This window comes from Chiloscyllium punctatum, chromosome 2, assembly GCF_047496795.1.
Source record: "Chiloscyllium punctatum isolate Juve2018m chromosome 2, sChiPun1.3, whole genome shotgun sequence".
NCBI classification, from domain to species: Eukaryota; Metazoa; Chordata; class Chondrichthyes; order Orectolobiformes; family Hemiscylliidae; genus Chiloscyllium; species Chiloscyllium punctatum.
In genome coordinates this window covers 31,494,044-31,521,337 of record NC_092740.1, presented here as the reverse complement: position 1 = coordinate 31,521,337, position 27,294 = coordinate 31,494,044, and the positions used below count along the sequence as shown (strand labels likewise).

Here is a 27,294-nt window from a genome sequence, read left to right as displayed (position 1 = left end):
TGTCCCATTCCTCTCTGGATTTAACAACAGTCTGTTTAATCATAATCAGCATTTAACCCAATTTTCTGCTAATCCTTTAACAGGAAGATTGCACACTAAATGTGCAATCCTGTAACATGGTGCAAATTCCCCAACGTGCTGTGTCTCACATCAATTATTTAAGTGCGACATTGCATTTCTGTCAAGTTAGTTGCATTTTCTTGCACCTTTTTTTCTATACAACACCTTGCAGCTGAGAGAACAGTATGTGCACTGGAAAAGGAACCTGGCTTCCATGTTTGCTTTGCTGCTCCTGATGAAATCTCAATGATGAATGCCCAGATATTAATACCAGAGAACAGGAAATAAAGCAAAAAAGAGAGAACTCTAATTTAGTCAAAAAAGAGCAGAACTTTGGTATTTGCTTTTGCTTTTGCTCTTACATCCGCTGAAAACAACAGACCACCTCAGCGCAAAACTGAATGGTACTTTTTAACTTAAGCTGCCACCTTCAACAGCAATATCTGGAAGAAACAATCTCCTGCAATGATCATCAGCCAACACAGGCATTAGTTTTGTAAGGCTATAAATGATATGCCCTAACATGTTCATAAACCTTGTGGATTTTCATTCTGTTGTAGTTCTCTTTTACTAGAATCCACGGTATAAATTAAACTATAAGTTAATGGCTGTAATAAATATTTACTAAGCATAACTGTCCAAGAAAACATATTAGTGGCAGATTAGCCATTTGTAAAATAGCTTTGGCTGTCAGAGAGTTTGAGTGCACCCCAATATAATTTTAAACAGAATTAAAATGCAGTTACCCTTTTATATAGGAACAAAACGATTTATGACATGGAATCAGCAAATAATCCACAACTTCCAAGAAACTGTGAAATAGCAAATATTATGTCACTGCAGTAAGGCATCACTTCCAATTAGTATTATAAATTGGCAAGATATAAGATACTGGATTAGTGGTGCTGGAAGAGCACAGCAGTTCAGGCAGCATCCAAGGAGCTTCGAAATCGACGTTTCAGGCAAAAGCCCTTCATCAGGAATAAAGGCAGTGAGCCTGAAGCGTGGAGAGATAAGCTAGAGGAGGGTGGGCGTGGGGAGAAAGTAGCATAGAGTACTATGGGTGAAGGTGATAGGTCAGGGAGGAGAGGGTGGAGTGGATAGGTGGAAAAGGAGATAGGCAGGTCGGACAAGTCCGGACAAGTCAAGGAGACAGTGCTGAGCTGGAAGTTTAGAACTAGGGTGAGGTGGGGGAAGGGGAAATGAGGAAACTGTTGAAGTCCACATTGATGCCCTGGGGTTGAAGTGTTCCGAGGCGGAAGATGAGGCGTTCTTCCTTCAGGCGTCTGGTGGTGAGGGAGCGGCGATGAAGGAGGCCCAGGACCTCAATGTCCTCGGCAGAGTGGGAGGGGGAGTTGAAATGTTGGGCTACGGGGCGGTGTGGTTGATTGGTGCGGGTGTCCCGGAGATGTTCCCTAAAGCGCTCTGCTAGGAGGCGCCCAGTCTCCCCAATGTAGAGGAGACCGCATCGGGAGCAAAGGATGCAATAAATGATATTAGTGGATATGCAAGTAAAATTTTGATGGATGTGGAAGGCTCCTTTAGGGCCTTGGATAGAGGTGAGGGAGGAGGTGTGGGCGCAGGTTTTACAGTTCCTGCGGTGGCAGGGGAAAGTGCCAGGATGGGAGGGTGGGTTGTAGGGGGGTGTGGACCTGACCAGGTAGTCAATAGTCTAACCAGTCACTTTGTACAAAATGCCATGTTTCATCTTGTGGCTCTCAGATACAATTGAGATTTCAGAAATTAGGAAAATCAGGCTTGGCATTCAGTACAGGGCATGTGGGCCCTTCCTCTGTCACTCTGGCTCAATCCACTCTGAAAGGATGGGAGCATTTGAATTCAGGAGTGAATGTCACCTGCTGTCAGGAATGATGGGTTAGAATCAGAGTTAATACTGAATAGCAATTTGAGATGAAACAAAGCTATTTAAATTCCTGCTAAATAACTGTCATATTTCTGTGCTGATTGTCCTTAAGAAAATATTCAAAAAGCTTGTTTCCTGCCTTTACTACCCTCCCAGGCACTGCATTCTAGATTCCCAACATTCTCTGAGGGAAAATAATCTCCCTCAAATGCCCTCTTAACCTCTTGCTTTTCACATTAAAATTATGCCCCCTTGTTATGCTAGGGAGAACTGCTGTTTTCTATCCACCCTGTCCATACCCCTCATAACCTTATACATCTCAATAAAGTCGCCGCTCAGTCTTCTCTGCTCTAAAGAAAACAACAGAAGTTTATCCAGTCTCTGCATAGGTAAAATGCTCCATTCCACGCAATATCCTGGTGAATCTCTTGTGCACCCCTCCAGGGCAATCAAATCTTTCCTGCAGTGTGATGACCAGAAATGTACACAGTACTCCAGGTGTGGCCTAATCAAAGTTTTATACCTCTCCAACCTAATTTTCCGCTCATAATCGATGCTATAACTGATAAAGATAAGTGACCTGTATACCTTCTTAGCTACCCTATTAACCAGCCCTGCCACCTGTGGACAAGAAACCCAAGATCCCTCTGTTCCTCTGAGCTTCCAGCCTGTCACTGAGTACTCCCTTGCTTTGTTACTTCTTCAAAAGCACATCATTTCACACTTATTAAAGCTAAATTCCATTGGCCACTGATCAGCCCATCTGATAAATCCATTTATCTCATCCTGTAACCTAAAGCCTTCCTTCTCTTTGCCAGTCACCCAATCTTTGCGTCATCTGCAAACTTACTTATCTTCCACCCCCAAACTTTTCTTCTATATCGTTTACATATGTCACAAACAATGAGGGGTGTAGTTCTGATCCCTGTGGAACATCACGGATCATCAACTGACACAACTCCCACACAAGCAGCCTTCTACCACCACACTTTGACTCACAACACTAAGCCAATTTTGGACCCAACTTACCAAAATAACTCTGGATCCCATTTGCTTTTACCTTCTTTATCAGTATCTAATGTGGGGCCTTGTCAAAGGATTTACTAAACTACATCAACTGCCCCAACCCCCTTCTACATCTCCTGAAAAACTGCAATCAAATTTGTGGATCTCCCTTTGATAAAGTCATGCTGACTACCTCCGATCAAAGCTAGCCTCTCCAAACATCTGCTGTTACGACAAAAGATCAAAATTGCTCAAAGACTGCCAAGAGACCCTGATGCCAAGCTTATCACATTCTAGTGATTCATCATTATGTTGGAGCAAATAACAAATACTCATTCAGTCAGATTGACAACAATGATAAAGCACAAATGAATTCTGAAATGTTCACTGCTGAACTGTTGATTCAAAAACAGTTCTAATGGGAAGAGGACATGAGAAGACAAGGTTCATGCTGACAGAACTCAATTAAAGCTTGAGGGTAATTTTCAAATGTAAAATCATGATAACATCAGATTCCCCACAGGACATGTCCAGGACAATAGTTGGATGAATGAGAAGGGTTGAAGTTACAGATGGATAACATGTGGAAAAGATGTGTTTATGATCTATTTAAAGAATCAATCTGATTAGTGTGGGATGCATCCAGATCCGCTATAACCAAACAGATCAAGAGGCCAGTGCCCTAGTCCATGCCACGGTACTTATTCCCAGGATCTAATATCTCTAAATTTGCCTTTGGATGTATGCTTCACACGCCATTCAAGACTTGTGTTCACTCCAAATGGAATAGGAGGACAGCTGACAGAAAAATCTTTCCAGAGCGGAAATATGTGTACTGCTCTGTTAGATGTTTTCTGTGGTTTCATGAACAAATTATAGGATGCATTAGCTTATTCAAACAATTCAAAATGTTTAATTCAATAGGTGAAGGGGAAGATTTATTTTGTGGGAGAATGATTCTGAAAACAAAAATGCCAAATCTGGTCCAGCCAAGGATCCTTAACATGATGCCACAGTCAGATTGACTCAGAATGAATTTGACAAAAGCTTTGCATCAGATACTGAAGATATCAAATTAACAGGTATTAAATTAATTTATGGTTGAAAGGATATTTGTATAATTGATTCCTTTAATAAACTCTGCCACATTAATTTAATATGAATTACTAGTGCTTTTCACATTTTGTAATGATGACTACCGAAAGCAGTGGCTGATATTGTAAATTCAGTGTATAGTCAACCCTCATGTTTGGGAGAAACTTAGGAGGTTGGAAAATAAGCAACGAAGAGTGGATTTTAATATTTCCATCTCATTTGATACCTTTTAGTTGTACAGTATGTATACATACTTCAAAATTAACACATTTTCATCATTTTCACATAAATCAATTGGTCTAATAATTACGTCCAGACTTAAATGACAAACATTTTTTTAAAAAATTCATTTGTGGGGATATGGATTTGCTGGCTGGGCCAGCATTTATTGTCATTCCCAGTTGCCTATGAGAAGGTAGTGGAGAGCTGTCTTTTTGAACCACTGCAGTCCCCTGCAATGGGTTGACCCACAATGATATTAGGGAGGGAAGATTTGACCCAGAGATGGTGAAGGAACAACGATGTATTTCCAAGTCAGGATGGTGAGTGGCTTGGAGGGGAACTTGTCACTGGTGGTGTTCCTGTATATCTACTGCTCTTGTCCTTCTAGATGGAATGGTCATAGGTTTGGAAGATGCCATCTGAGGATCATGGGTGAGTTTCTGCAATGCATCTTGCGGCTAGTACACACTGCTGCTACTGAGCGTCAGTGGTGGAGGGACTGAATGCTTGTGGATGGTGCCAATCAAGTGGGCTGCTTTGTCCTGGGTGGTGCCAAGTTTCTTGAGTGTTGTTGGAGCTGCATCCATCCAGGCAACTGGGTAGCATTCCATTACACTCCTGAGTTGTACCTTGTAGATTATGGACACACTTTGAGAAGTTAGGAAGTGAGTTATTCACCGCAGTATTCCCAGCTCTTGTAACCTGCTGTTGTGTTGACTGTGTTTATTTAATGAGTGCAGTTGAGTTTCTAGTCAATGGTAACCCCCCAAGATGTTCATAAGTGGAGGGATTCAGTGATGGTAACACCATTAAATGTCAAGGGACGGCGGTTAGTTAATGTCTTATGAGTGATGATCATAGTTTGACATTTGTGTGATGTGAATGTTACTTGCCACATATCAGTCCAAGCTGGATATTGTCCAGACCTTGTTGCATTTGAACATGAACTACTTCAGTATCTGGGCAGTTGTAAATGGTGCTGAACATTGTGCAACCATCACCTGCCTGAGAAAGGAATGACTCTGAAGAGGAAAGCACCCATTGTTCTTTTGAAATTCTCAAAGCAAGTGTTTAGAAATTTTCATTCATACCTGGTGGATGAAATTCCTCTCCTTTCAATTATCTCAGTGCAAGACAGTGTGGACAGGGTGTTATTTTGTACAGCAGTATTTTGGCTCAGAATATCAGAAAGAACTTTTGTTCATTTGTAATTGAGTTACTGGGCAGAATTTTGTGAAACTCGACACAGTGAGAACCATGGCAGCTGAGCATACTTGCTCATGGGAGAGTGAAATTATTTGAGAGGAATGAGGTCAATGCCACAAGTTATCTGCCTTCAGTCAGGGCTGATAAATTCACCCAGATTTCAGGCCTACTTCTTCCCCTCCATTCCCGAAGCCTCATCACGCTTAACCTCACACGTTACCACGTGCAAAATGGCCATGTGATCAAAGTGCTGAAGGGTAGAAATCACTAATGTGAATAGCAAATCTCTCAGTGTACTGGGCAGCTGGAAGAAAACCGTTCACTGAGAAATATTAAGCTGAGCTTTCATATTGAGAAAAGTCCTTTCCTTGAGAACAAGACCCTCAATACATATTGAACGAGGGGAATTTGGATTTTTATATATTCTACTTCAATCTTCTCTCTCAGCTTGGCCCTGTGTTCTGTCTAGGTTTTGATCCACGCACAAGTGAACTTCAGAAATTAATGCAGAGAATGGTATTATTCAAATTTAATCTCACATTCATAATTTCTCTCATCTTTCCTAACTTTCCAAAGGGTGGGTAGTCATGAATGAGATTAAGAATGGCCTTCATTTAAACTGAAAGATGCTTCAGTTATACCACTTATTTAAGGAAGGACATAAACAGTTGAGAGAGGATGGACCATATTAATAACTGAAATTAAAAAATAGAGTTGTCTTCAGAGGAAAGGTCGGACAGGACAGGCTTTGCATCATCTGGAATTTAGAAGAGTTAAGAGGCGACTTGTTTGGAACAAGTCAAAGACTAGAAATACTGTAGTGATTAACTCACCATCCTGAGTTGGAAATATATTGCCCGTTTCTTCACTGTCACTCGGTCAAAATCCTGGAATTCCCTCCCTCATGGTATTGTAGGTCAACCTACAGCAGGTAGACTGCAGCAGTTCAAGGAGGCAGCTCACCACCAACTTCTCAAGAGCAACTAGGGACGGGCAACAAATGCTGGCCAGCTAGCGACGTCCATGTCCCACGAATTAATTTTTACAAATCCACAAACATTGACTCTCTCAATGTTTGAGGGGGGGGGGGGGGGGGGAGGAGAGTATGTCCTGTGTGGTAAACGAATGCCAGATTCAGAGCGGAAGAAGGGGGTTAGCTCCTGGAAAATGGGTCAAGCCTGGAACAAGTCGAGTCAGGGGGGTGATGTTGGCTTCCAGGGGGTGAAGTGGATCAGGTAATCGGTGAGAGAAGGGATGTAGGATCTGGAAGGTGTAAGCAGGAGCACAGTTTGGGCAGATGTATGCAGTCTGGAGGAGTATAATTGGAGGAGGGATGAGGTACGCCTGAGGTCTGTCAAATAGTTACTCAGACGTTAGACTCTGTATTTGATCATTAGGCTATGAATTTAATAGTCCAACTTTTCCTGAGTATCTATTTACTTCATTAAATCAGAACCATCCAAGCTTTCCAATTTCAATGGAGACATTTGGAGGAAGATTCTGCAGGATCCCCAAGTGCAAGGTGGAATAACGATGGTCTGGCCATTGGAAAATCCAGGCTTATGCTTCAGGGACATAATCATCATTCCATATTTGAAGCGCTGACATGTCAATTATTAGGGTTAACTCAATTCTGATACCAAATATTTGCAACTTTTCTTCTTAGCCTTGAATGTTTTTGACCAAAATGTTTATGGGAACAAGTATGTTGGAACCATCTTCAGAAGATGACAAAACAGTCACTAATTTATCACGGTGCTTTCTTGTAACAAAGTGTAGGACAAAGGCTTTGCAAAACCTCTTTATGAGTGTGAAAGATCCATACAGAAATGTCCCTCCAGCATTCCTTGCATCATTTTACGTGGAATCCCTTCCATTTCCTACTTCTGGTACGAGTTAAAGTGGCAGTGTGCCATTTCAAAATCTGTGCTGAAAGCTGTGGGACAGGCTACAAAATATAAAGCATTGATATACCAACGTACTCCATTATTAGTCTACTCCCTTCTTTTCCTTCCTGCCTTTTGTTTCTTTCGGAAGATTTTTCAAATTTTCAGATTTTAAATGGGAAATTAATGTTGTGGGAACAACCCTTAAAGGAACACAAACTCTCAAAGATAAAGCTATTTTCACAGAGGAATTCTAATCATAATTACGCCATTGGTTTCCTAATCTTCAAACCACTTTTGCACAGAAAGCTTTCTCGCTGACTGTGCCTCGTTCCTGAGAGAATTGCTGTTTGCTTCTGCATGCCTGGAATTTGCACTCGGTTATAAATATCGACAATAAATGTTAAAAATTAGACATGTGGAATGTTAGGAATGTCCAATGGCCCTTTACAACACAGCAACCCTTCATCAGCCATAAATAAAACAACATGCCCTTTGATCTCCTTGAGGTGCCATAGTCTCCCACCAATTAGTGCTTCATTGCGATACATGTTTATTACCCTGAATGATGAAGAAATAATTCATAAAGTCATACCAAAGCGAATCTTAGTTTGTTGAAATTAGATGAAGGAGTTTAATGAATAACTAGATAAAACTTTTTAACACAAGTCATGTTGCAGTGACTTCTAGTAATCTAATAAACTCAACAAGTGGAGAATAGTCTCAGTTTATATTATGAGCAGCATCAGGGCTTCAGGATCGGACACGAAAACACACTTTTTGCGGAGTGCACAACAACCAAAGGACTGTAAATGTTTTATGTTGGGTTATGGCTAAAGTAAAGCTTTACTTTTCACTCCACTCAGGTCTTTCTGTATGCCTGTGGATCACAGCCAAACTATCACAGGGAAAATAATTAGAGGTTAGAACTCTGGCATTACCATGGAGGGAGACACCAACTTTCGGCTTAATCTCAAGGCACTGCACATTGTAAATCCAGCAGTCTATACCAGTGTCACTGAAAGTCTGTTTTGATTTAGTTATGCAGTATCTGAAGGAATAATAAAGATGTGAGAATTGCCTGCAATATTCCCAGGAATATTCTCTGGTTATCACTGACAATAAATCATGGAAGATTGAATACCAAAGAAAAGAAAATGTGTTTCCTGCCAAGTTACTGCTGAGAAAAGCTTGCATTACTCAGGGGCTGTGTAAGCCTGTATACCATCTGGTTCAAAGTACGATCACTCTTGTGACTTTTTTACCTGTCTCATTCTTCCTTTCTCCATATCAGTGTATTTTTAAACACACTGCATAATGATCGAGAAAACAAAAAGCATCAATGTTTCCTGGAAAATTGGATGTAGACTAGCGAGCTGTTTTTAAAACATGATGAAAAATTACTGAACAATTTTTAATGTAGCACAGTCACTTGAATATATGGTGTCCCTATCTCGAAGCCAGGGCTTCTGGCTGAAAGTCCTAACTGCACCAGAGGTATGTTAGAACATCTCTCAGCTACCATTCCCCCAGCCTCACCCCCCTCCCATTTATCTCTCCACCCACTTGGTTCACAAGCCTCATTCCTGGTGAACAGCCCTTGCCTGAAACGTCAATTCTCCTGCTCCTCAGATGCTGCCTGACCTGCTGTGCTTTTCCAGCACCTCACTCTCAAGTCTGATCTCCAGCATCTGCAGTCCTCACTTTCTCCACTCTCTGCCCAACCATCAGTGTGATTGTGTTTAACATCAGACCCTTGCTTAAAAGGTCTGGCTGTATCTGGACCCTCTGATGCCCTTTTCCATAAACATTCTATCTTGATTGTCAATGAAACTCATCCAATGGCATCTCAGTATCTGAAGAAAGTCAGTGCGGGCTTTGTTGCAGCAAAAAACCAATCCCACTCCCCTCACACTCTACCCAGAGCCTTTAAACCTCCTCAACTTGAAGAGTTCATTCACTCTTGCTCTAAATGTACTTTAGGCACTGTACTTTAGAAAGGTTGTGAGGACCATTGAGAGTGGATTTACCAGAAGAAGTCCAGTGATGAGGGACTTAAGCTTAGTGTGGAGAAGCTGAGCTTGTTCTCCTTGCAGGAGAAAGTGAGGACTGCAAATGCTGGAGATCAGAGCCAAAGTGTGTGGTGCTGGAAAAGCACAGCCAATCAGACAGTATCCGAGGAGCAGACATTCGACATATCAGGCATGAGTCCTTCATCAGGAATGAGGCTTGTGGACCATGGGGCTAAGAGATAAATGGCAGGCGGCGGGGGGGGGGAGGAGTGGGGCTGGGGGAAAGGTAGCCTCATTCCTGATGAAGGATTTATGCCCGAAACGTTGATGCTCCTGATCCTTGGATGCTGCCTGATTGGCTATGCTTTTCCAGCACCACTCTTCGACTTTGTTTTACTTGCAGCAAAGAGGTTGAGGGTCAAATTGGTAGAGATGAAAATGATTATGACAGGTTTGGACAAGGGAGATCAAAAGTGGTCATTCCCATTAACTGACGGTAGAGAGGAAAGGCATGTATATAATTTTAGAGTTTGGACCTTAAAATAGTGACAAATGGGCTTGGTTACTTTTCCGAAGGGTCACAAAAAAAACCCATGTCCAACAGTCTTTTCAGGAAAGTGATCTAATCCATAATGTTTCAGAGAGCAAGGAACTCCTGGAATGTTAATGGAAATTTGTTTATACTGTACTGGTTCATGACAGGGAGGGTAAACTGTGAATACCATTAGCTTGTTTCTGTTTCAGGATAATCAGGGATTGAATTTAGCGTGGAAACCCAGAGAGTGCAGTTTGGAGGATGCCTGACTGTGGTGAGAAGCAAATAAAGCTTCTCTATTGGAAAAGAAGTATAGAAATGTTCAGGAAAAATACAGTTAGCTCCAGATAGAGAAGGTTAGATTGTGCAATTTCCAGACCAGGGGTGTTTGGTTAGAAACCTACAGGTTGTTAATCAGCTGAGAAAGTCTTAGCTCTCAATTTTGTCTGTATTCATATTCAGTAGGCATCATAGCTCACAGCACAGAACCAGGGAGAATTAGCAATGCTGAACTTAACAATTTGGTATAAGGGTTAATTTCACTGGATTTGAACTGTTGTAAAGTGATAATGTTGGGAAATAAATCGAAACTTTGTTTTGATGGGTGTTTTAATATTTTGATCTAACAGTGTTCTATATTGTTTTGTTTTTGACTTTTTTGGAATAAATTTCTGTGCTGTTGTTAAAGAAACGCTGTGGTCTTGACTATGTTTCAGTGAATAGCCACCATGTTAACTCAAAGAAGACATACTGTGTGGTAACAAACTCGCAGAACTACAGAGCTGAACTGAAGAATATGACTTACTCAATACATGGTGGAAGGTCAGCATGGAATCAATATGAAATCTGAATTCCCTCATTCTGTGCTATTTTGACTCAAGGAGTAGAATTTAATGCATGCAGTAGGAGGTGCATCGAAGGAAAGATGTGCTGGCCTTGGGGAGGGTCCCAAAATCTCAGGCATGAAGGGCTAGTTATATGAGGAGCAGTTGATTTTCTGGGTCTGTACTCGATGATGTTTAGAAGGATGTGGGGTGAGGTGAGGGAATGAACAGTCCTGCAAAAAAAACTCTCTTGTTTGCTAATATCCTTTGGTGAAGGAAATCTTCCACCCTTACAAGGAATAGGCTACATGGGACTCTGGACCCACATACAGTAATTTAGTCAATTCTTAACTACCCTAGCAAGCCATTTGCTTCAAGGGCAATTAAGAATCAGCAACATGTCTGTATCGCATGAAAGAATTAAATAAAACAAGACTGGATATAACAGGGCCAATTTTACCCGGGTGGATTTCAGGACTGGACGTAGCATGAAACATGCTTGATGTGCTATGTTCCAAGACCAGGGTCTGACCCAAGTCTCAATCAAATATCCCCTTTTTACTCAAGACTCGGAGTGAGGAGCATTCAGAAAGGTCTCTCCAGGGTTTAAGCAATTCATGAGTCCAGGGTAATAAAGGTTGGCACTACTCTTCTAAGCTGCTTCTCCTCTTGGCCCCTCTCTTGGTCAGTGGTCTGTATTTCCACACCCACCCAGCTATCAACTGGCTGTGGCAGCTTCCCAAATCTCCAGCCGAACTGAAAAGCAGGATCCTAATGGTGATGTGGGAGGCTGATTATTATTTACACATCAGGCTCTCTTGCTTGAGTCCAACAGGCATTTAACCCACCATCGAAATATTAAAATTATAAATCAATGAGAATTGAGCAGGAAACGGAACCACTCCATTCAAAATATACATCTCCTTCCCAAAGGTGTGGAGGCTGTGAAAGAACCCCCAGTATGGGGTGTCCAATAGCTAAGGAACAAACCTCAGGCACTGACTTTTAGAATAGAATTAAATATTCTTTATTGCTTCATTATATTGGTCCTCCTCGGAACAAATGCTGATCTCCAGATATCATGAGTCACATCTACCAGCAGCTTGGTTTCACCACTACAGTGGGCGGGCCAACTATTTTTGTCTGGTGTGGGCAAACCAAGGACAGCTTCCAGATACTCTGTGACTCAAGTCATAAACATGCTCCTCCTTAAGGAACATCGCCAGGTTCACAGGCTGGGGCTCTTGCTCTCTGCACTGGTGGCCACTTCCTCTGTACCCATGGCATTTCCTTATTATTCTCAGGAAAAACTAGAGGTATTTTTTTTTGTTTCAATGTGGGTGACGTGGCAAATGCAAAGCTAACAGCACAAATCATTGTGTATTCTGAAGGAGGCTGAATACTCCTCTGGGATGGCTTCATATAAATTTTAACAAGGTTTGTAGAATAGACCAGTGCAAGTACCTTGTCCCATGGTGCAGATGTAGTGTAAAAGCAGATTCCAGATTAGCCCTCTCCCTTTACACCACATTAGTGCCAGCACCGTCAGGTAATTGAATTGGACAGTGCCAATCATGACTCAGTGGTGCCACGATTACTGCCCCGTTGCACAGTTGTGGGTTCAACAAGGGGTGCAGGTGGGCATGCCAGAAGCAGCAGCAGGCATATCTGCAGATGAAGTGAGGTTACCAAACAGGACCACTTGCATACCAAACAGCATAAGCAGTATGTTAGTGACAGAGCTGAGCGATCCCATAACCAATGGCCCTGCCACATCTAGTTGTGAACAGTGGAGGACAACTAAACAACTCAGTGGAGGAGGAGGCTTCACAAATATCCCCATCCTCAATGATGGAACAGCCTAGCACATCAGTGCAAAAGGTAAGACTGAAGTAGTTGCAACATTCTTCAGCCAGAAGTGTGAACTGGGTGATTCATCTCAGCCTCCTCCCGTGGACCACGCCATCACAGATCGTGTCTTCAGCCAATTCAATTTGTTCTGCATGACATTAAGTAGCAGTTGGACACACTGGATACTGCAAAGGCTTCAGGCCCTGAGAACATTCTGCAATAGTAATGAAGACTTGTGGTCCAGAACTTGCTGCTCCCCTAGCCAAGTTCTTCCAGTATAGTTACAACACTGGCATCTATCCAACTATGTGAAAAATTGCCCAGGTATGTCCCACACATAAAAAGCAGGACAAATCCAATCCAACCAATTTTCACTGCATCAGTATACTCTCAGTCATCGGTAAAGTGAAGGAAGGAGTCATCAACAGTGCTATCATGCAACACCTGCTCAGTGACACCCAGTTTGGGTTCCATCAGGGCTATTCAGCTCCTGATCTCATTACAGCCTTAGTTCAAACATGGACAAAGGAGATGAACTCCAGAAGTAAAGTGAGAATGACAGCCTTTGACATCAAGGCTGCATTCGACCAAGTGTGGCATCAAGGAGCCCTAGTAAAACTGGAACCAATGGGGGTATCAGGGTGCAAATACTCCACTGGTTGGAGTCATAGTTGGCACATATGAAGATAATTGTGGCTGCTAGAAGCCATTTATCTCAGCTCCAGGACATCTTTGCTGGAGTTCCTCAAGGCAGTATCCTAGGCCCAACCATCTTCAGCTTCATCAATGACCTTTCCTCCACCATTTCCTCACCCACTATCAATATCCTGGGGGTTACCATTGACCAGAAATTTAACTGGACTCGCAACCTATACATAATGGCTACAAGAGCTGGTCAGAGGTTAGGAATACTGTGGCGAATAACAAACCACCTGACTCCCCAAAATTTGTCCATCATCTAGGAGGCACAAGTCAGGAGTGTGATGGAATACTCCTCACATGCGTAAGAGGGGTGCAGGCCCAACAACACTCAAGAAGCTTGACATCACCCAGGAGAAAGCAGCCTGTTGACTGGCACCACACCTACAAGAATCCACTCCCTGCGCTACTGATGCTCAGTAGCAAGTGTATTATACTTACAAGATGTACTGCAGAAATTCACAAAAGATCCTCAGGCAGCACCTTCCAAATCCTTGATGACTTCCATTATGAGGCACAAGGACAACAGATACATGGGAACACAACCACCTGCAAGTTCCCCTTCAAGCCACTCACCATCCTGACTTGAAATATCTCGCTGGGTCAAAATCCTGGAATTCCCCAGCAGCAGTTCAAGAAGGCAGCCCTCTGCCAATTTCTCAAGGGCAACTGGGGGCAGGCAACAATAATGCTGGTACAGCCACAACCCCACATCCCCCAAATAAATAAAGAAAAAAACTGCACTCTGCAGGCTTTAGCACAAAATCCAGACTTCAATGTGGGAGTGTGCACTGGCTTTTGCAGTAAATGCTATACCATGGCCCCTCAGGTAGCTATAAAAAATCTCTAAGCCATAAAAAAATCTCGAATTTTGAAGAACATTGATGTTCTCCTGTTGTCTGGTCAATAGTTACCCCTCAAGCAACATCACATTAAACAAATTACCTCATCATTCTCTCAATGTTGCTGTGAGAACTTGCCATGCACAAATTGACTGCTACATCTCCTACACTACAATAGCAAGAATGACTTCATTGGCTGTGAAGATGTTTTTGTATGTCTATTGTCAAGAAAGGTATTGTATAAGTGCAAGTCTTTTGTGTTTTCCTTACATCTCCTTGTCTCAGAAGCAAATCAAAGGTTTGCAGGTTCAACTTTCAATCTAAAGACGAGGGTACAATTTCAATATTTTAGGGTGAAAATCCGGTGATAGTTGCATATGCTGTCTGATTTCTGCTAAAATTCATCCCGTCGGTGTTGAAACCGCACGACGGTCGAGGGGAGTGAAACATGATCTGCTTCGGATCGTTTCAGTGTGACCCTTTAAAAATGTTCACCAATCAATACTGGGTAAGGGCACACTACTGTGATGGCCCTCACTGCTGAATACCCTCATTCAGCACTAGCCAACTCATGCAATGACCACATGGAAGAGATTATATGGTGGTCTCTGTCAACTTTACACATGGTCTGATAATCAGATGAAAAAAGGAGGCCAGAAAGGGAGAGAAAGGCCGATCATTTTCATCCCTGCCTGCAATCAATTCGCCATTCTCATATGCTACAATTTCAGTTAAGGCATACCAAGTTCCTGAAAGGGGTCTGTTCGTTTAGTTCTCTCACCCCGTGAGAGAGTCTGACCTCCCAAGTAAAGCTACAAACTCTCAACAGAAAACTACAATGTACCACTCAGTTGCAAATCCTGCTGAAGTGCTTACACTGTGTGCTGCCGTGCTACTCAACTTGGGAAACTATTTTCCTTTGTGTCTACCTGCATCAGAGACAAAAATCCAGCTTTTGAAGCCACCATAGGCCACGAGCTTTCATACAAGACATTAACCTCATTACATTTTTTTAATTGGTCAGCAAGACTGTCATTGAATGAGCCCCAAAACATATGTGCAAGAGCACAGCATGTGCACTAAGCCACAAAATGGTTAATTTAGTGTGCTTTCAGATTAGGACCTGTACTGTATGAAGGCAGAGCATGTGAATAGTGCAAATTCCTTAGAAGTTCACTGTGTTTTACCAAAAACGGAACCTTTCATACAAAACTTCCTTTGACTGACAAGCTCCTGACCCTTCCATTCCATTACTCTGGTGCTCAGATTCTGTTATTAATCACCAAAGGAATTCAGGAGGTGGGGAGTTCAGGAGCTCACTCCTTTATCACAGGGCCAAACACAAACAGCCTGCCTCACGAAACCAGCTCATATGATAGTTAGAATTAAAAGTAGTATTCATATGTTTCCAGCTAAATATCTCAAATTAAATCCAGAGCAAAACAGTTGCAAGATTAGTTTTCAGAATGGCGGGTCTGAAACTATATCTTATGTTAAGCCTATTTTTCTCCATGCAGTGATTCTCTTTCTCATTGTTAAGGCAAACACCAAAGAAGTAAAATCATTGCAGCACTCATGCTGTGGACTCCTGGTTAGAAATTCGAACAGAAAGACAGGTTCCATTCATTGAACACACTGAAGATGTTCATCAAATATGCCGAATCTAGTTAGATTCCTGGGATCACAATCTTACGCCAAATGTAGTCCAAGGGCTTATGAATGAGTTACAATATCTGTATTTGTGCCAGGTGACCGGACTCTAAAAGTATCCGGTTATCTGGAGGCTGCTACAGCAGCACTTACCTCTGCCCCAGTGACTGATGTGGGTCCTTTGCTGCAGGACCTAATCCCTCAGGAATGGGCCCTCCATCCTTAATCGGACAGCTAAACTTCCAAAAAACTGCAGGCACACCTCCGGTCTGTGCGAAGTGGTGCTCACATCAGGGTGCTGACAATGTCAGGAAAATTCCGTCCAATGTCATTTATCCTGAGTGCAATGAGGAGCAATGTTTTCACTTTGAGGATTATCACATGCTGAAGTGCACTGCCTGATCAAAGTAGGTTCCACAGAAACTTCTAGAAGGCAACTGGACTTGTACTTAAAGAAGATGGGTGAACAAGGTTCCGAGAGGGAGATATAATAAGAGAAATAAGTGTTCATTGCTAAACTAGAAATAACGGTCACTTTCACAAACAAAACATTGATGGAAAAATTCACCCAAGTCTGGCAGCAACTGTGGAGAGAGAAACAGTTTCGGGTCCAGTGACCCTATTCAGAACACTTTCCACCATTTCACATTCCCTGGCCCTTGTCCTTGACATGTGACTAATTGTTTATATTACTCAAAAAAAAATGGATTGGAATAGACAGAAAAGGATTGGCTCTTTATCCTGTCAAGACTGCTCCACCATTTAATATGATTATGGCTGACTGAATGTTCAATACCTTTTACCTACACTATCCCCATGACCCTTTATGCCATTGATAACCAAAAAATTATCAACCATTATTTTAAATGTACTCAAATATTGAGCTTCCACAACCCTCTGGAGTAGAGAAATCCAAAGATTCAACCCCTCTAAGAAAACAAAAATTGCCTCCTCTCCAAATGACATCCCTCTTATTTTTGAATTGTGCTCCCTAATTCTCCCTAACCGAGGGAAACATCTTATCTGTACCCTCCCTGTCTATCCAAATGAGATCACACCTCATTGTTTGAAACTTGGGAGAACACAGGTCCAGCTTGCCCAATCTCTCTTCACAGGACAGTCCGACCACCCCAGGGGCAAGTCTGGAGAACAACTGTCGCAGTCCCTCTATGGCAATCGTCTCTTTCCCAAGCTAAGGAGACCAAAACTGCATACAGTACTCCAGGTGCAGTCCAACCAAGCTCCTGTATGATTAAAGCAAGACCTTACTACTCCTAAAGTCAAATCCTCTTGCACTAAATGCTAACATTCCATTAGCCTTCCTAACTGCTGGCTGCACCTGCATATTGGCCTTCAGTGACTTACTGACAAGGAACCTAGGTCCCTTTATACATTGACATTTTCCAACCTCTTATGGCTGAAGACATACTCTGTGCAGCTGGTTTTCTTACCAAAATGGATAACCTCACATTTTTGACAGGGTACTCCACCTGTCATGCTCTTGTCCAATCTCTAATCCAGTCCAAACCCTCCTGAAAACATTTTACATCTTCCTCACAACTTGCTTTGGCGAATATCTATCATTACTACATTGGCCTGTGATGACTTGCTGTGTTGATTTTCTGGAGTTTGCAGCTAGGCCTGCAACCACCATGAGTTGGCACACAGTGAAATATAACTGTCCTAACCCTATCTGGAGGGTGTGCAGGGGAATCCTGAGGGCAGGCTGAACGGTCAGAAAAATATAGTCTACTTTTCTCACCTTTTCACAAATCAGAAAACCCTGATCTTGGATACCCAACCTGCAGGTGCACATCAGACTGGACTGACATTGTGCCTACGTTTCTGCACCTTTTGCTGGTACTGGTCTCCAGTTCGGATGGGCACTGGATGTGCCCCAGATATAGAAAACAGCAGCGCTCATGTGTGTCTGGATTGGCATTCAGCACACATCCCCTTCAGTGACAATGTTTCGAAACAGTGCGAGGGAAAGTTAAAAATCACACAACTCCAGGTTATCATCCAACAGGTTTATTTGGAAGTACAAGTTTTTGGAGCACCGTTCCTTCAGCAGCTTGACAAGCTGGTCCAATAGAGTCAGAGGGAACTTGTATTTACTTTAGAAATTGCTGGAAAAGCTCAGCAGGTCTGGCAGCATCTGTGGAGAGAAATCAGAATTAACGTTTCGGAGAAAGTGATCCTTCCTCAGAAGGATTGGTGCTGGGTCCGCTGTTGCTAATTTAGAAAATGATTCTGAGGAAGGGTCATACGACCTGAAAGGTTGACAGTGATTTCTCTCCAAAGGGGCTGCCAGACCTGCTGAGCTTTTCCAGCAATTTCTGTTTTTATTTCTGATTTACAGCATCCGGAATTCTTTCGGTTTTTGCTTGTATTCATTTGGTCCTTGGGGCAGCACAGCATGCGTCGCAATCAATCACTTATTTTGAAGTGCAGCCACTATTGTTACGTAAGTTAGCAAATATTGAGACCTAACAAATAAAAATCTGATGAGCTCACTTATTGTAAGTGTTGCCTCCCACTTCACTGTCTCCACCCTCCCCTCGACCAGAGCTATTGCTGAGTACAAAAACCCACACTACAGACACTGTGGAAGGTAACTACAGTTAGTTAAAATCGCTCTCAGGTACATTTGTTTTAATGCAACATAGGTGTTATGTCATGGTCTGGTGCCATCATAACCTGGTCTCGCAAAACACTATATCAGAAAGCAAAGGATGTCACATTGTGCAATGATTCCAAACAAAGAAGAGTCAATTTTTGCTGTCTCTTGTGTTATGAAGATGTGGGTGTACTGTATCTTGAGAGAGTTAAAAGCGAGCAGAACTACCTGACACAGCACCAAGTGTTCTAAACAAGATATAATGTAACATTTGGTCAAACAACTTGATTAACTGGTTGTCTGGAAATGATCAAACAGGTTCGAATTAGGCCAATCAGTTTAAATTATACCCTGAAAAGTACCAAACTTCAATCAAGTTTGAATTTAGTATATTGACAATCTTAAAAGCCAATCACACCATCCGATGATATAGGGATATAACACATGGCAACATTGAACAGTTGGGAGGAGAATTGCCAAGCGACTAGCATCCGCAGACTGCCCAGAAAAATAGCTCTCTTAAAGGTACATTTATCGGTCAGTAACCTGTGAAAGAGAAATCCCTAAGAAGAAAAGAAGACTGAGGAAGATAGAAGAGAAAATTTGACATCTGGCTGGTTTTGAAAAAAAGAGTTTTTGGAAAATGTTAATTGGGGGTTTTATCAGACTAGTATTATGGAAGGGAAGGTAAAAGATAAGTTAGAGGAAGGAGTTGTAAATAGTTGTTAGTTAATTATTCTCTGTTATAATTTAAGAAATAAAGTTGTTAATTTTTACTCTAAATAGTTCTTGGCCTCTTGAATTTTCACAGATTACTGCACAGGATAAATCTTTTCTGTGTTGCAAGTTTAAATTAAGCAGGAGAGTTTATGCCATGTTGTAATACTTGCCATACAATGTGGATACAATGGCTTAAAAAAATGGGGGGCATTGTGATATCACCCTGTAAATAATACAAACAGTGCACGCTGGAGAGATTCAATGGGTCTGGCAGCATCTGTAAAGACAGAAACAGATTAACATTTGGAGTTCAATGAACCTGCATCGGACCTCATCCAATTCCGAAAAAATATCATTCAACTCAAACTGCTAACCCCTTTTCTTTCTCCACTAATGCTGCCATATCTGCTGAGTTTCTGTAGTACCTTGGTTTTAAATCTCAGATTTTCCACATCTGCAGCATTTTGCTTTGATTCAAATTATTTTCCATTATAAAAGGTGTCTAAAAAAAACGTAATAAACCAAGAAGATGGATGAGGGCAGTGTGGTTGACGTTGTGTCTGTGGACTTTGGTAAGGCCTTTAACAAGGTTCCACATGGTAGACTGGTTATAAGGTCAGATCACATGCTAGCCAATTGGATACAAAATTGGCTTAGCAATAGGAAACAGAGGGCGGTGGTAGGAGATTGTTATTCACACTGGAGGCCTGTGACCAGCAATGTGCTGCAAAGATCAGTGCCAGGTCTGCTTTTCATCACTTATACTTACAAAACATTTTATATAAGAATATAGAAGATATGATTTTAAGTTTGTGGATGATACCAAAATCGGTGGTATAGTGGACAGTGAACAAAGCTAAGAGTATAACTTGATCTTGACCAACAGGGTCAGTGGGCTGAGGAATGACAGATAGAGTTTCATTCAGATATATGGTAAGACAAACTAGTGCGGCATGGTGGCTCAGTGGTTAGCACTGCTGCCTCATGGGACCCGGGTTCGATTCCAGCCTTGGGCAACTGTCTGTGTGGAGTTTACAAATTCTCCCTGTGTCCTCCAGGTGCTCCGGTTTCCTCCCACAATCCAAACAAAAATGTGCAGGTTAGGTGAATTGACCATGCTAAATTGCCTATAGTGTGAGGTGCATTAGTCAGGGGTAAATATGGGGAATGGGTCTGAGTGAGTCACTCTTTGGCTGGTCAGTGTGGACTTGTTGGGCCAAAGGGCCTGTTTCCATTCTGTAGGCAATCTAATCTAATCAAACCACGGCAGACCTTACACAATTAATGGTCATGCCCTGGGAGTGTTGTCAAACAGAGAGACATGGGGGTGCAGACTCACAGTTCCTTGAAAGTGGCACCACAGGTAGACAGGGTGATGACAAAGGCACTTGGTATGCTTATCTTCATTGGTCAGAGCACTGAGTATAGAAGTTGAGACCTTATGTTACAGCTATACAAGGCTACTTTTGGAGTACCGCATGCAATTCTGGTCGCCCTGTGATTGGAAGGATGTTATTAAACTGGAAAGGTGCAAAAAAGATTTACAAGGATGTTACTGAGACTGAAAGGTTTGAGTTATAAGGAAAGGCTGGATAGAACATAGAACGTAGAACGTTACAGCGCAGTACAGGCCCATCAGCCCTCTATGTTGCGTTAACTTGTGAAAATAATCTGATACCCATGTAAACTACTCCATTCTATTATTATCCATATGTGTGTACAATGACCACTTGGGACATTTAATCCTGCAGCGTAGGAGGCTGAGGGGTGACCTTGTACAGAAGTTTATAAAATCATGAGGGGTAGAGATAAGCTGAATCACCAAGGTCTTTTCCCCAGGGTAGGGGACTCCAAATCTGGAGGACATAGGTTTAAGGTGAGAGGGGAAAGATTTAAAAGGGGTCAAGGGGCAACTTTTTCACACAGAGGGTGGTGTGTATATGGAATGAGCTGCCAGATGAAGTGACAGACGCGGCCACAAAAAAGCCATTTGGACAGATACTTGGATAGAAAAGATTTAGAGGGATATGGGCCAAATGCAGGGAAATAGGACTAGTTCAGTTTAGGAAACCTGGTCAGTATGAATGAGTTGGGCCGAAGGGTCTGTTTCCGTGCTGTATGACTCTAAATGATAGGCACATTTTAAAATTGAGGTTGGAGTCTTATAATGTAAAAATGACCCCAATAAATTATTAGGAACTGGGCAGTTCAGGCTACAGTTCCTTGGATAATAGAAACAAAGTTGCTTCCAAAAGGGAGATGTTGAGTTATTTCTTTGGTGAGCAGATTGTCAGGTTTTTAACATGGCGAGCAATGTCAGGATGGCAAAATGAAACCACACTTTTAAAGTGACTGAAGAGGAAAAATCTCAATTGCAGCAGGCCCTGTAGGAATTAAACATCAAGTGCAAGGTGAAAATGTTAACTTTGATCTAATTTCAAAACAGTGAAATGCTTCCAGTTAATAAATTCTGATTCAGAAGGTTAATATTTGCCTTGCTTGCTGCAGAAGTCAATATAGGAACTCCAAGTACAATCTGGCAAAGCACAAAATGAACAAATGAAAAAGTCAAAATGTCGGGACACAAGTTCAGCCAAGAGACTACAAAGTGTGACTTATTAAAAGTGACAAGAACCAGACAACTTAAGCTAAAAGGAACTGGCTCAAAGGTGGCGGTGGAGGGTTGTTTTCCAGACTGGAGGCCTGTAACCAGTGGAGTGCCACAAGGATCAGTGCTGGGTCCTCTACTTTTTGTCATTTACATAAGTGATTTGGATGTGAGCATAAGAGGTACAGTTAGTAAGTTTGCAGATGACACCAAAATTGGAGGTGTAGTGGACAGCGAAGAGGGTTACCTCAGATTACAACAGGATCTTGACCAGATGGGCCAATGGGCTGAGTAGTGATAGACAGATAATTCAGATAAATGCGAGGTGCTGCATTTTGGGAAAGCAAATCTTAGCAGGACTTACACACTTAATGGTAAGGTCCTAGGGAGTGTTGCTGAACAAAGAGACCTTGGAGTGCAGGTTCATAGGTCCTTGAGAGTGGAGTCAGACGTAGATAGGATAGTGAAGAATGCATTTGGTATGCTTTCCTTTATTGATCAGAGTATTGAGTACAGGAGTTGGGAGGTCATGTTGCAGCTGTACAGGACATTGGTTAGGCCACTGTTGGAGTATTACGTGCAATTCTGGTCTCCTTCCTATCAGAAAGATGTTGTGAAACTTGAAAGGGTTCAGAAAAGATTTACAAGGATGTTGCCAGGGTTGGACGATTTGAACTATCGGGAGAGGCTGAATAGGCTGGGGCTGTTTTCCCTGGAGCATTGGAGGCTGAGGGGTGACCTTTTGAGGTTTACAAAATTATGAGGGGCGTGATTAGATTAGATTCCATACAGCGTGGAAACAGGCCCTTCGGCCCACACAGTCCACACCGACCCTCTGAACAGTAACCCACCCAGACTCATTTCCCTCTGACTAATGCACCTAACATTATAGGCAATTTAGCACGGCCAATTCACCTGACCTGCACATCTTTAGATTGTGGGAGGAAACCAGAGCACCCGGAGGAAACCCACGCAGACACGGGGAGAATGTGCAAATTCCACACAGACAATCTCTTAAGGTTGGAATCGAGCCTGGGATCCCAGTGCTGTGAGGCAACAGTGCTAACCACTGAGCCACCATGCCAGCTCAAAAATCGCTAGGCGGCGAACAGCCACAAACCTGCCTTCTCTGAGGATTTAACTCAGGACCTTCAGATTATGCGACTAACGCGCTGCCTACTGGGGATAGGATAAATAGGCAAAGTCTTTTCCCTGGGGTGAGAGGGGAAGATATTAAAGAAACCTACTGGGCAACTTTTTCACACAGAGGGTGGTACGTACATGGAATGAGCTGCCAGTGGAAGTGGTGGAGGCTGGTACAATTGCAACACTTAAGAGGCATTTGGATGGGTATGTGAATAGGAAGGGTTTGGAGGGATATGGGCTGGGTGCTGGCAGGTGGGACTAGACTGGGTTGGGATATCTGGTTGGCATGGACGGGTTGGACCGAAGGGTTCTGTTTTCATGCTGTACATCTCTATGACTCTATGTGATGAAGGCAGGTACAATTACAAAATTTAAAAGGATATGTGAATAGGAAGGGTTTAGAGGGATATGTGCCAAATGGGACTAGATTAACTTAGGATGTCTGGTCAGCATGGATGAGTTGGACTGAAAGGCCTGTTTCCATGCTGTACATCTCTATGACTCTAATTAAAAAAATTTAGAATTTAGAGTCTAACAATGGCCATGAATCCATTGGCAGAAAAACCCATCTCGCTGTGTCATAAAGCTAGTCTCTTCTTTTTCTAAAAGCTCTTCCTTGGCTCAAGAAGACTCTGTCTTCGATTTTATTTTTCAGAGGGGTAATAAACCATGGGCGGCACGGTGGCACAGTGGTTAGCACTGCTGCCTCACAGCACCAGAGACCCGGGTTCAGTTCCCGCCTCAGGCAACTGACTGTGTGGAGTTTGCACATTCTCCCCGTGTCTGCGTGGGTTTCCTCCGGGTGCTCCGGTTTCCTTCCACAGTCCAAAAATGTGCAGGTCAGGTGAATTGGCCATGCTAAATTGCCTGTAGTGTTAGGTGAAGGGGTAAATGTAGGGGAATGGGTATGGGTGGGTGTGCTTCGGCGGGTCGGTGTGGACTTGTTGGGCTGAAGGGCCTGTTTCCACACTGTAAGTAATCTAATCTAATGTAGGTTTGTTCGCTGAGCTGGAAGGTTCATTTCCAGATGTTTCGTCAGCCTATTAGGTAACGTCTTCAGTGGGCCTCTGGGCGAAGCACTGCTGATAATTCCTGTTTTCTATTTATATGTTTGTGTTTCGTTGGGTTGGTTATGTCATTTCTTGTTCTGTTTCTCAGGGGGTGGTAGATGGGGTCTAACTCATTGTGTTTGTTGATAGATTTCCAGGTAATTTTCACTGTACACTTACTGAAACAAATTGCAAAGTTATGGTCTGAGCTGCCTGCTTAAGAATGTTTTGAGTGGTCTAGCTTAGTCCATAACAGCTCACTAGTGTGCTTTAGGGAAGGAAACTGAAATCCTTACCTGGTCTGGCCTACATATCACTCCAGACCCATAGCAATATGATTGACTCTTAACTCCCCTCTGGGCAATTACAGCAATAAATTCTGGCCTGGCCAGCAACACCCTCAGCTCGTGAATGAATTTTTAAAAATTAGATGTTCTTCCTGCCACCAAGTTCACCACCAGACACTGCTACCAGGCCAAGATGTTTTCAATCAAACACAAACTGAGGTTTTGGTGCAGTTCTGTGTCAGATATCCAGTTAGCAATTCAAATATAGGGTCTGATAACTGGAACATCTAAGAAGCTGAAACTATCTGAGGTTGTGTGCAAATTAGGCATCTCCTCACGAGATGGTTTGCATTATTAACTCCCACTACACTCGAACAGCACTGTATGTTCAAGGCCTTTCCTGTGAATATAAGTGTGTGTTTGATTGCACAGCTGTCACGTATTTATTTGTCTATCTTTTGTATTTCTAGTCACCAACTCCATCTGTCTCCCTGGCAAATGCCTCTGCACTCACTGGATCCGGATGGAGCAACACTTTAATTTTAAAATTTACAACCCTATTCCTAAATCCTTCACTGTCTCTGTAACCTCCTCCACCCAAAAATCCCTATGAGTTCCTCCAATTTTAGCTGATTCTGGATTTTAATTGCTCTACCAATGACGGCTGTTGCCACACTTGCCTGGACCGTGAGTTCTGAAATTCCCTCCAACTTTCTTCCCTCCTTTAAAATGTTCTTTAAAACGTCCTTTTCATTTACTCTAATGTCCCCTAATGTGTTGAATTTTGATTAATAATCTTCCTGAGAAGGATACAAGGTTTTTAAATTATATTCAAGATGCTATATAAATGAGAACTGTTGCCATCTAAATCAATAAGCTCAACATTATATAGCTCTTTGCTAGGATCTTTTGATACATAATGGCGGTAGTGCTGTCTCTGGCCCAGAGGTCTGGGTTCAAGTCTCACCTATCACAGAGGTGTGTTATAATATCTTAACAGGTTGATTACAAATTTTATTTTTTGGCTATTTGCTTTTGTACTCAATGTCTTTTTTACATAAGCTTCCATTGGCTGCAGGGAGATTGATGCCAATTCTAGCAGAGTCTTATCTGTGCAGGGAAGATTAGGTTGTGAGAGGTGATTGAAAGCAGACTGATGTTATACAAGGCAATGAAATCTCCTGCCTCCGCTGCAATGTAGCCACAAATGCAGCAGAAACCCTCAATTATGTTCTGCTTTGAGTGAAATTATGGTGGCCTAGGTGGGGGTGACTCCAAGAAAATCCCCTTAACCAATTTAAAAGATAGGTAAAAACCTCTATTCCTGATGAAGGGCTTTTGCCCAAAACGTCGATTTTCCTGCTCCTCGGATGCTGCCTGACCTGCTGTGCTTTTCCAGCACCACTCTAATCTGGACTGAATTTAAAAGACAGCCAAGCTTTAGGCCTATCTGTATAAGTTATCAGCTGCTCTCCATCTGAAAGCAGTTCTCACCATCTGAAAGCAGATGCACTCTCCCTCGACTTGGCAGGTAAAACTCTGAGGTATTTGCATTATGTACAAGCCATAATAAAAATGAACCTTGATGTTTGCCGTCTCCAGAACAGCTGGGCTCAGGCCAGCATTCCAGACCAGGCTCGAGAGCTTCAGCCTTTCATACTGTAAAGCTGCTACTCTGTCACCCATTCTGCCTTGGAACACATTCTCAATCAAAAGGGGAAATTTCATATCTTGAAATAATTCCTATTTGAATGCCTCAAATCATTTTAAGTGTCTAGACTCGGCTTCTGACTGCTCTTGTTGCCATCATACTTACATGGCTAGTCCAGTTGAGTTTCCAGTCAATGGTAATCCCCAAGATTTGAGAGTGGGGCACTCAGTGATGACAATTGACTGTCAAGGGACAATAGTTAGATTCTCTCTCAAAGGTGATGGACATTCCCTGGTACTTTGTTGGCATGAATGTTACTTTTCACTTCTGTGTCCAAACCCGGAGGTTATCCACGTCTGGCTGTATGTGAATAGTGGTTGATTCAGTATCTGAGGAGTTATCAATGGTACTTAACATTGTGCAATCAGCAGTGAGCATCCTACTTCTGACTTTGCTATGGAGAAGAGTTTATTGATTAAGATGATTGAGCCAACGACACTATTATGAGACAAGGACACTACAATTCCAGCAATGTCCCGGAATTGAGTGAGATTGTTGTTCTCTAACAACTGTAACCATCTTTCTTTCTGCCATATATGACTCCAAATAGTGGAGAGATTTTCCCCTGATTCCAATTGACTGCGGCTTTGCTAGGGCTCCTTGATGTTACAGTCGGTCAAATGCTGCCTTGATGTCAACAGCCGTCATTCTCAGCACACCTCGGGAGTTCAGTTCTCTTGTTCATATTGATACTGAGGTTGTAATGAGGTCAGAAACTGCAGGACCCTGGAGGGCATCAAATTGACAGTCAGTGTATTTCAAGTGTCTCTTGATAGCACTGACAATAGCCACCCCACCGCCATCATTAATAGGTTAGGGACCAGCATTCTGGCAGGCAGGTTTGCTACTGCAACACAGCTACGTTTAAACTAAGTAGCAGGGGGAGGGGACAAACTGGATGTTTAAGAAGGAAATTGGAGGGAAAGTTAGAACAAGGGAAGTCAAGAAAGACAACTGTATCAATGAAGCAGAAAACTCCGAAAGGGATCATGCTGTAAGGTTGAGTGAAATAGGAGTTGATGGGAAGGGTGAGGGCAGTAACAAATTAAAAATACTATATATGAATGCACGAAGCATTAGAAATAAGATGGATGAGCTTGAGGCTCTTTTGGAAATTGGCAGATACGATATTGTGGGGATAACTGAGACGTGGCTTCAAGTGGACAGGGCCTGGGAAATGAATATTCAAGGCTACGCGTGCTATCGTAAGGACAGACTGATGGGCAGAGGGGGTGGGGTGGCTATGTTAGTAAGGGATGATATTCAGTCCCTTGCGCGGGGGGACCTAGAATCAGGGAATGTAGAGTCAGTGTGGATAGAGCTGAGAAATACTAAGGGTAAAAAGACCCTCTTGGGAGTTATCTACAGGCCCCCAAACAGTAGTCTGGAAGTCGGATGTAAG

At 42.6% G+C, this 27,294-nt stretch overlaps 1 protein-coding gene across 1 annotated transcript in view; it reads right to left on the bottom strand.

The window, feature by feature from the left end:
- LOC140495692 (protein WWC2-like) overlaps positions 1-27,294 on the bottom strand; it is a 236,338-nt gene that overhangs the window by 124,987 nt on the left and 84,057 nt on the right. The window lies entirely within an intron of this gene.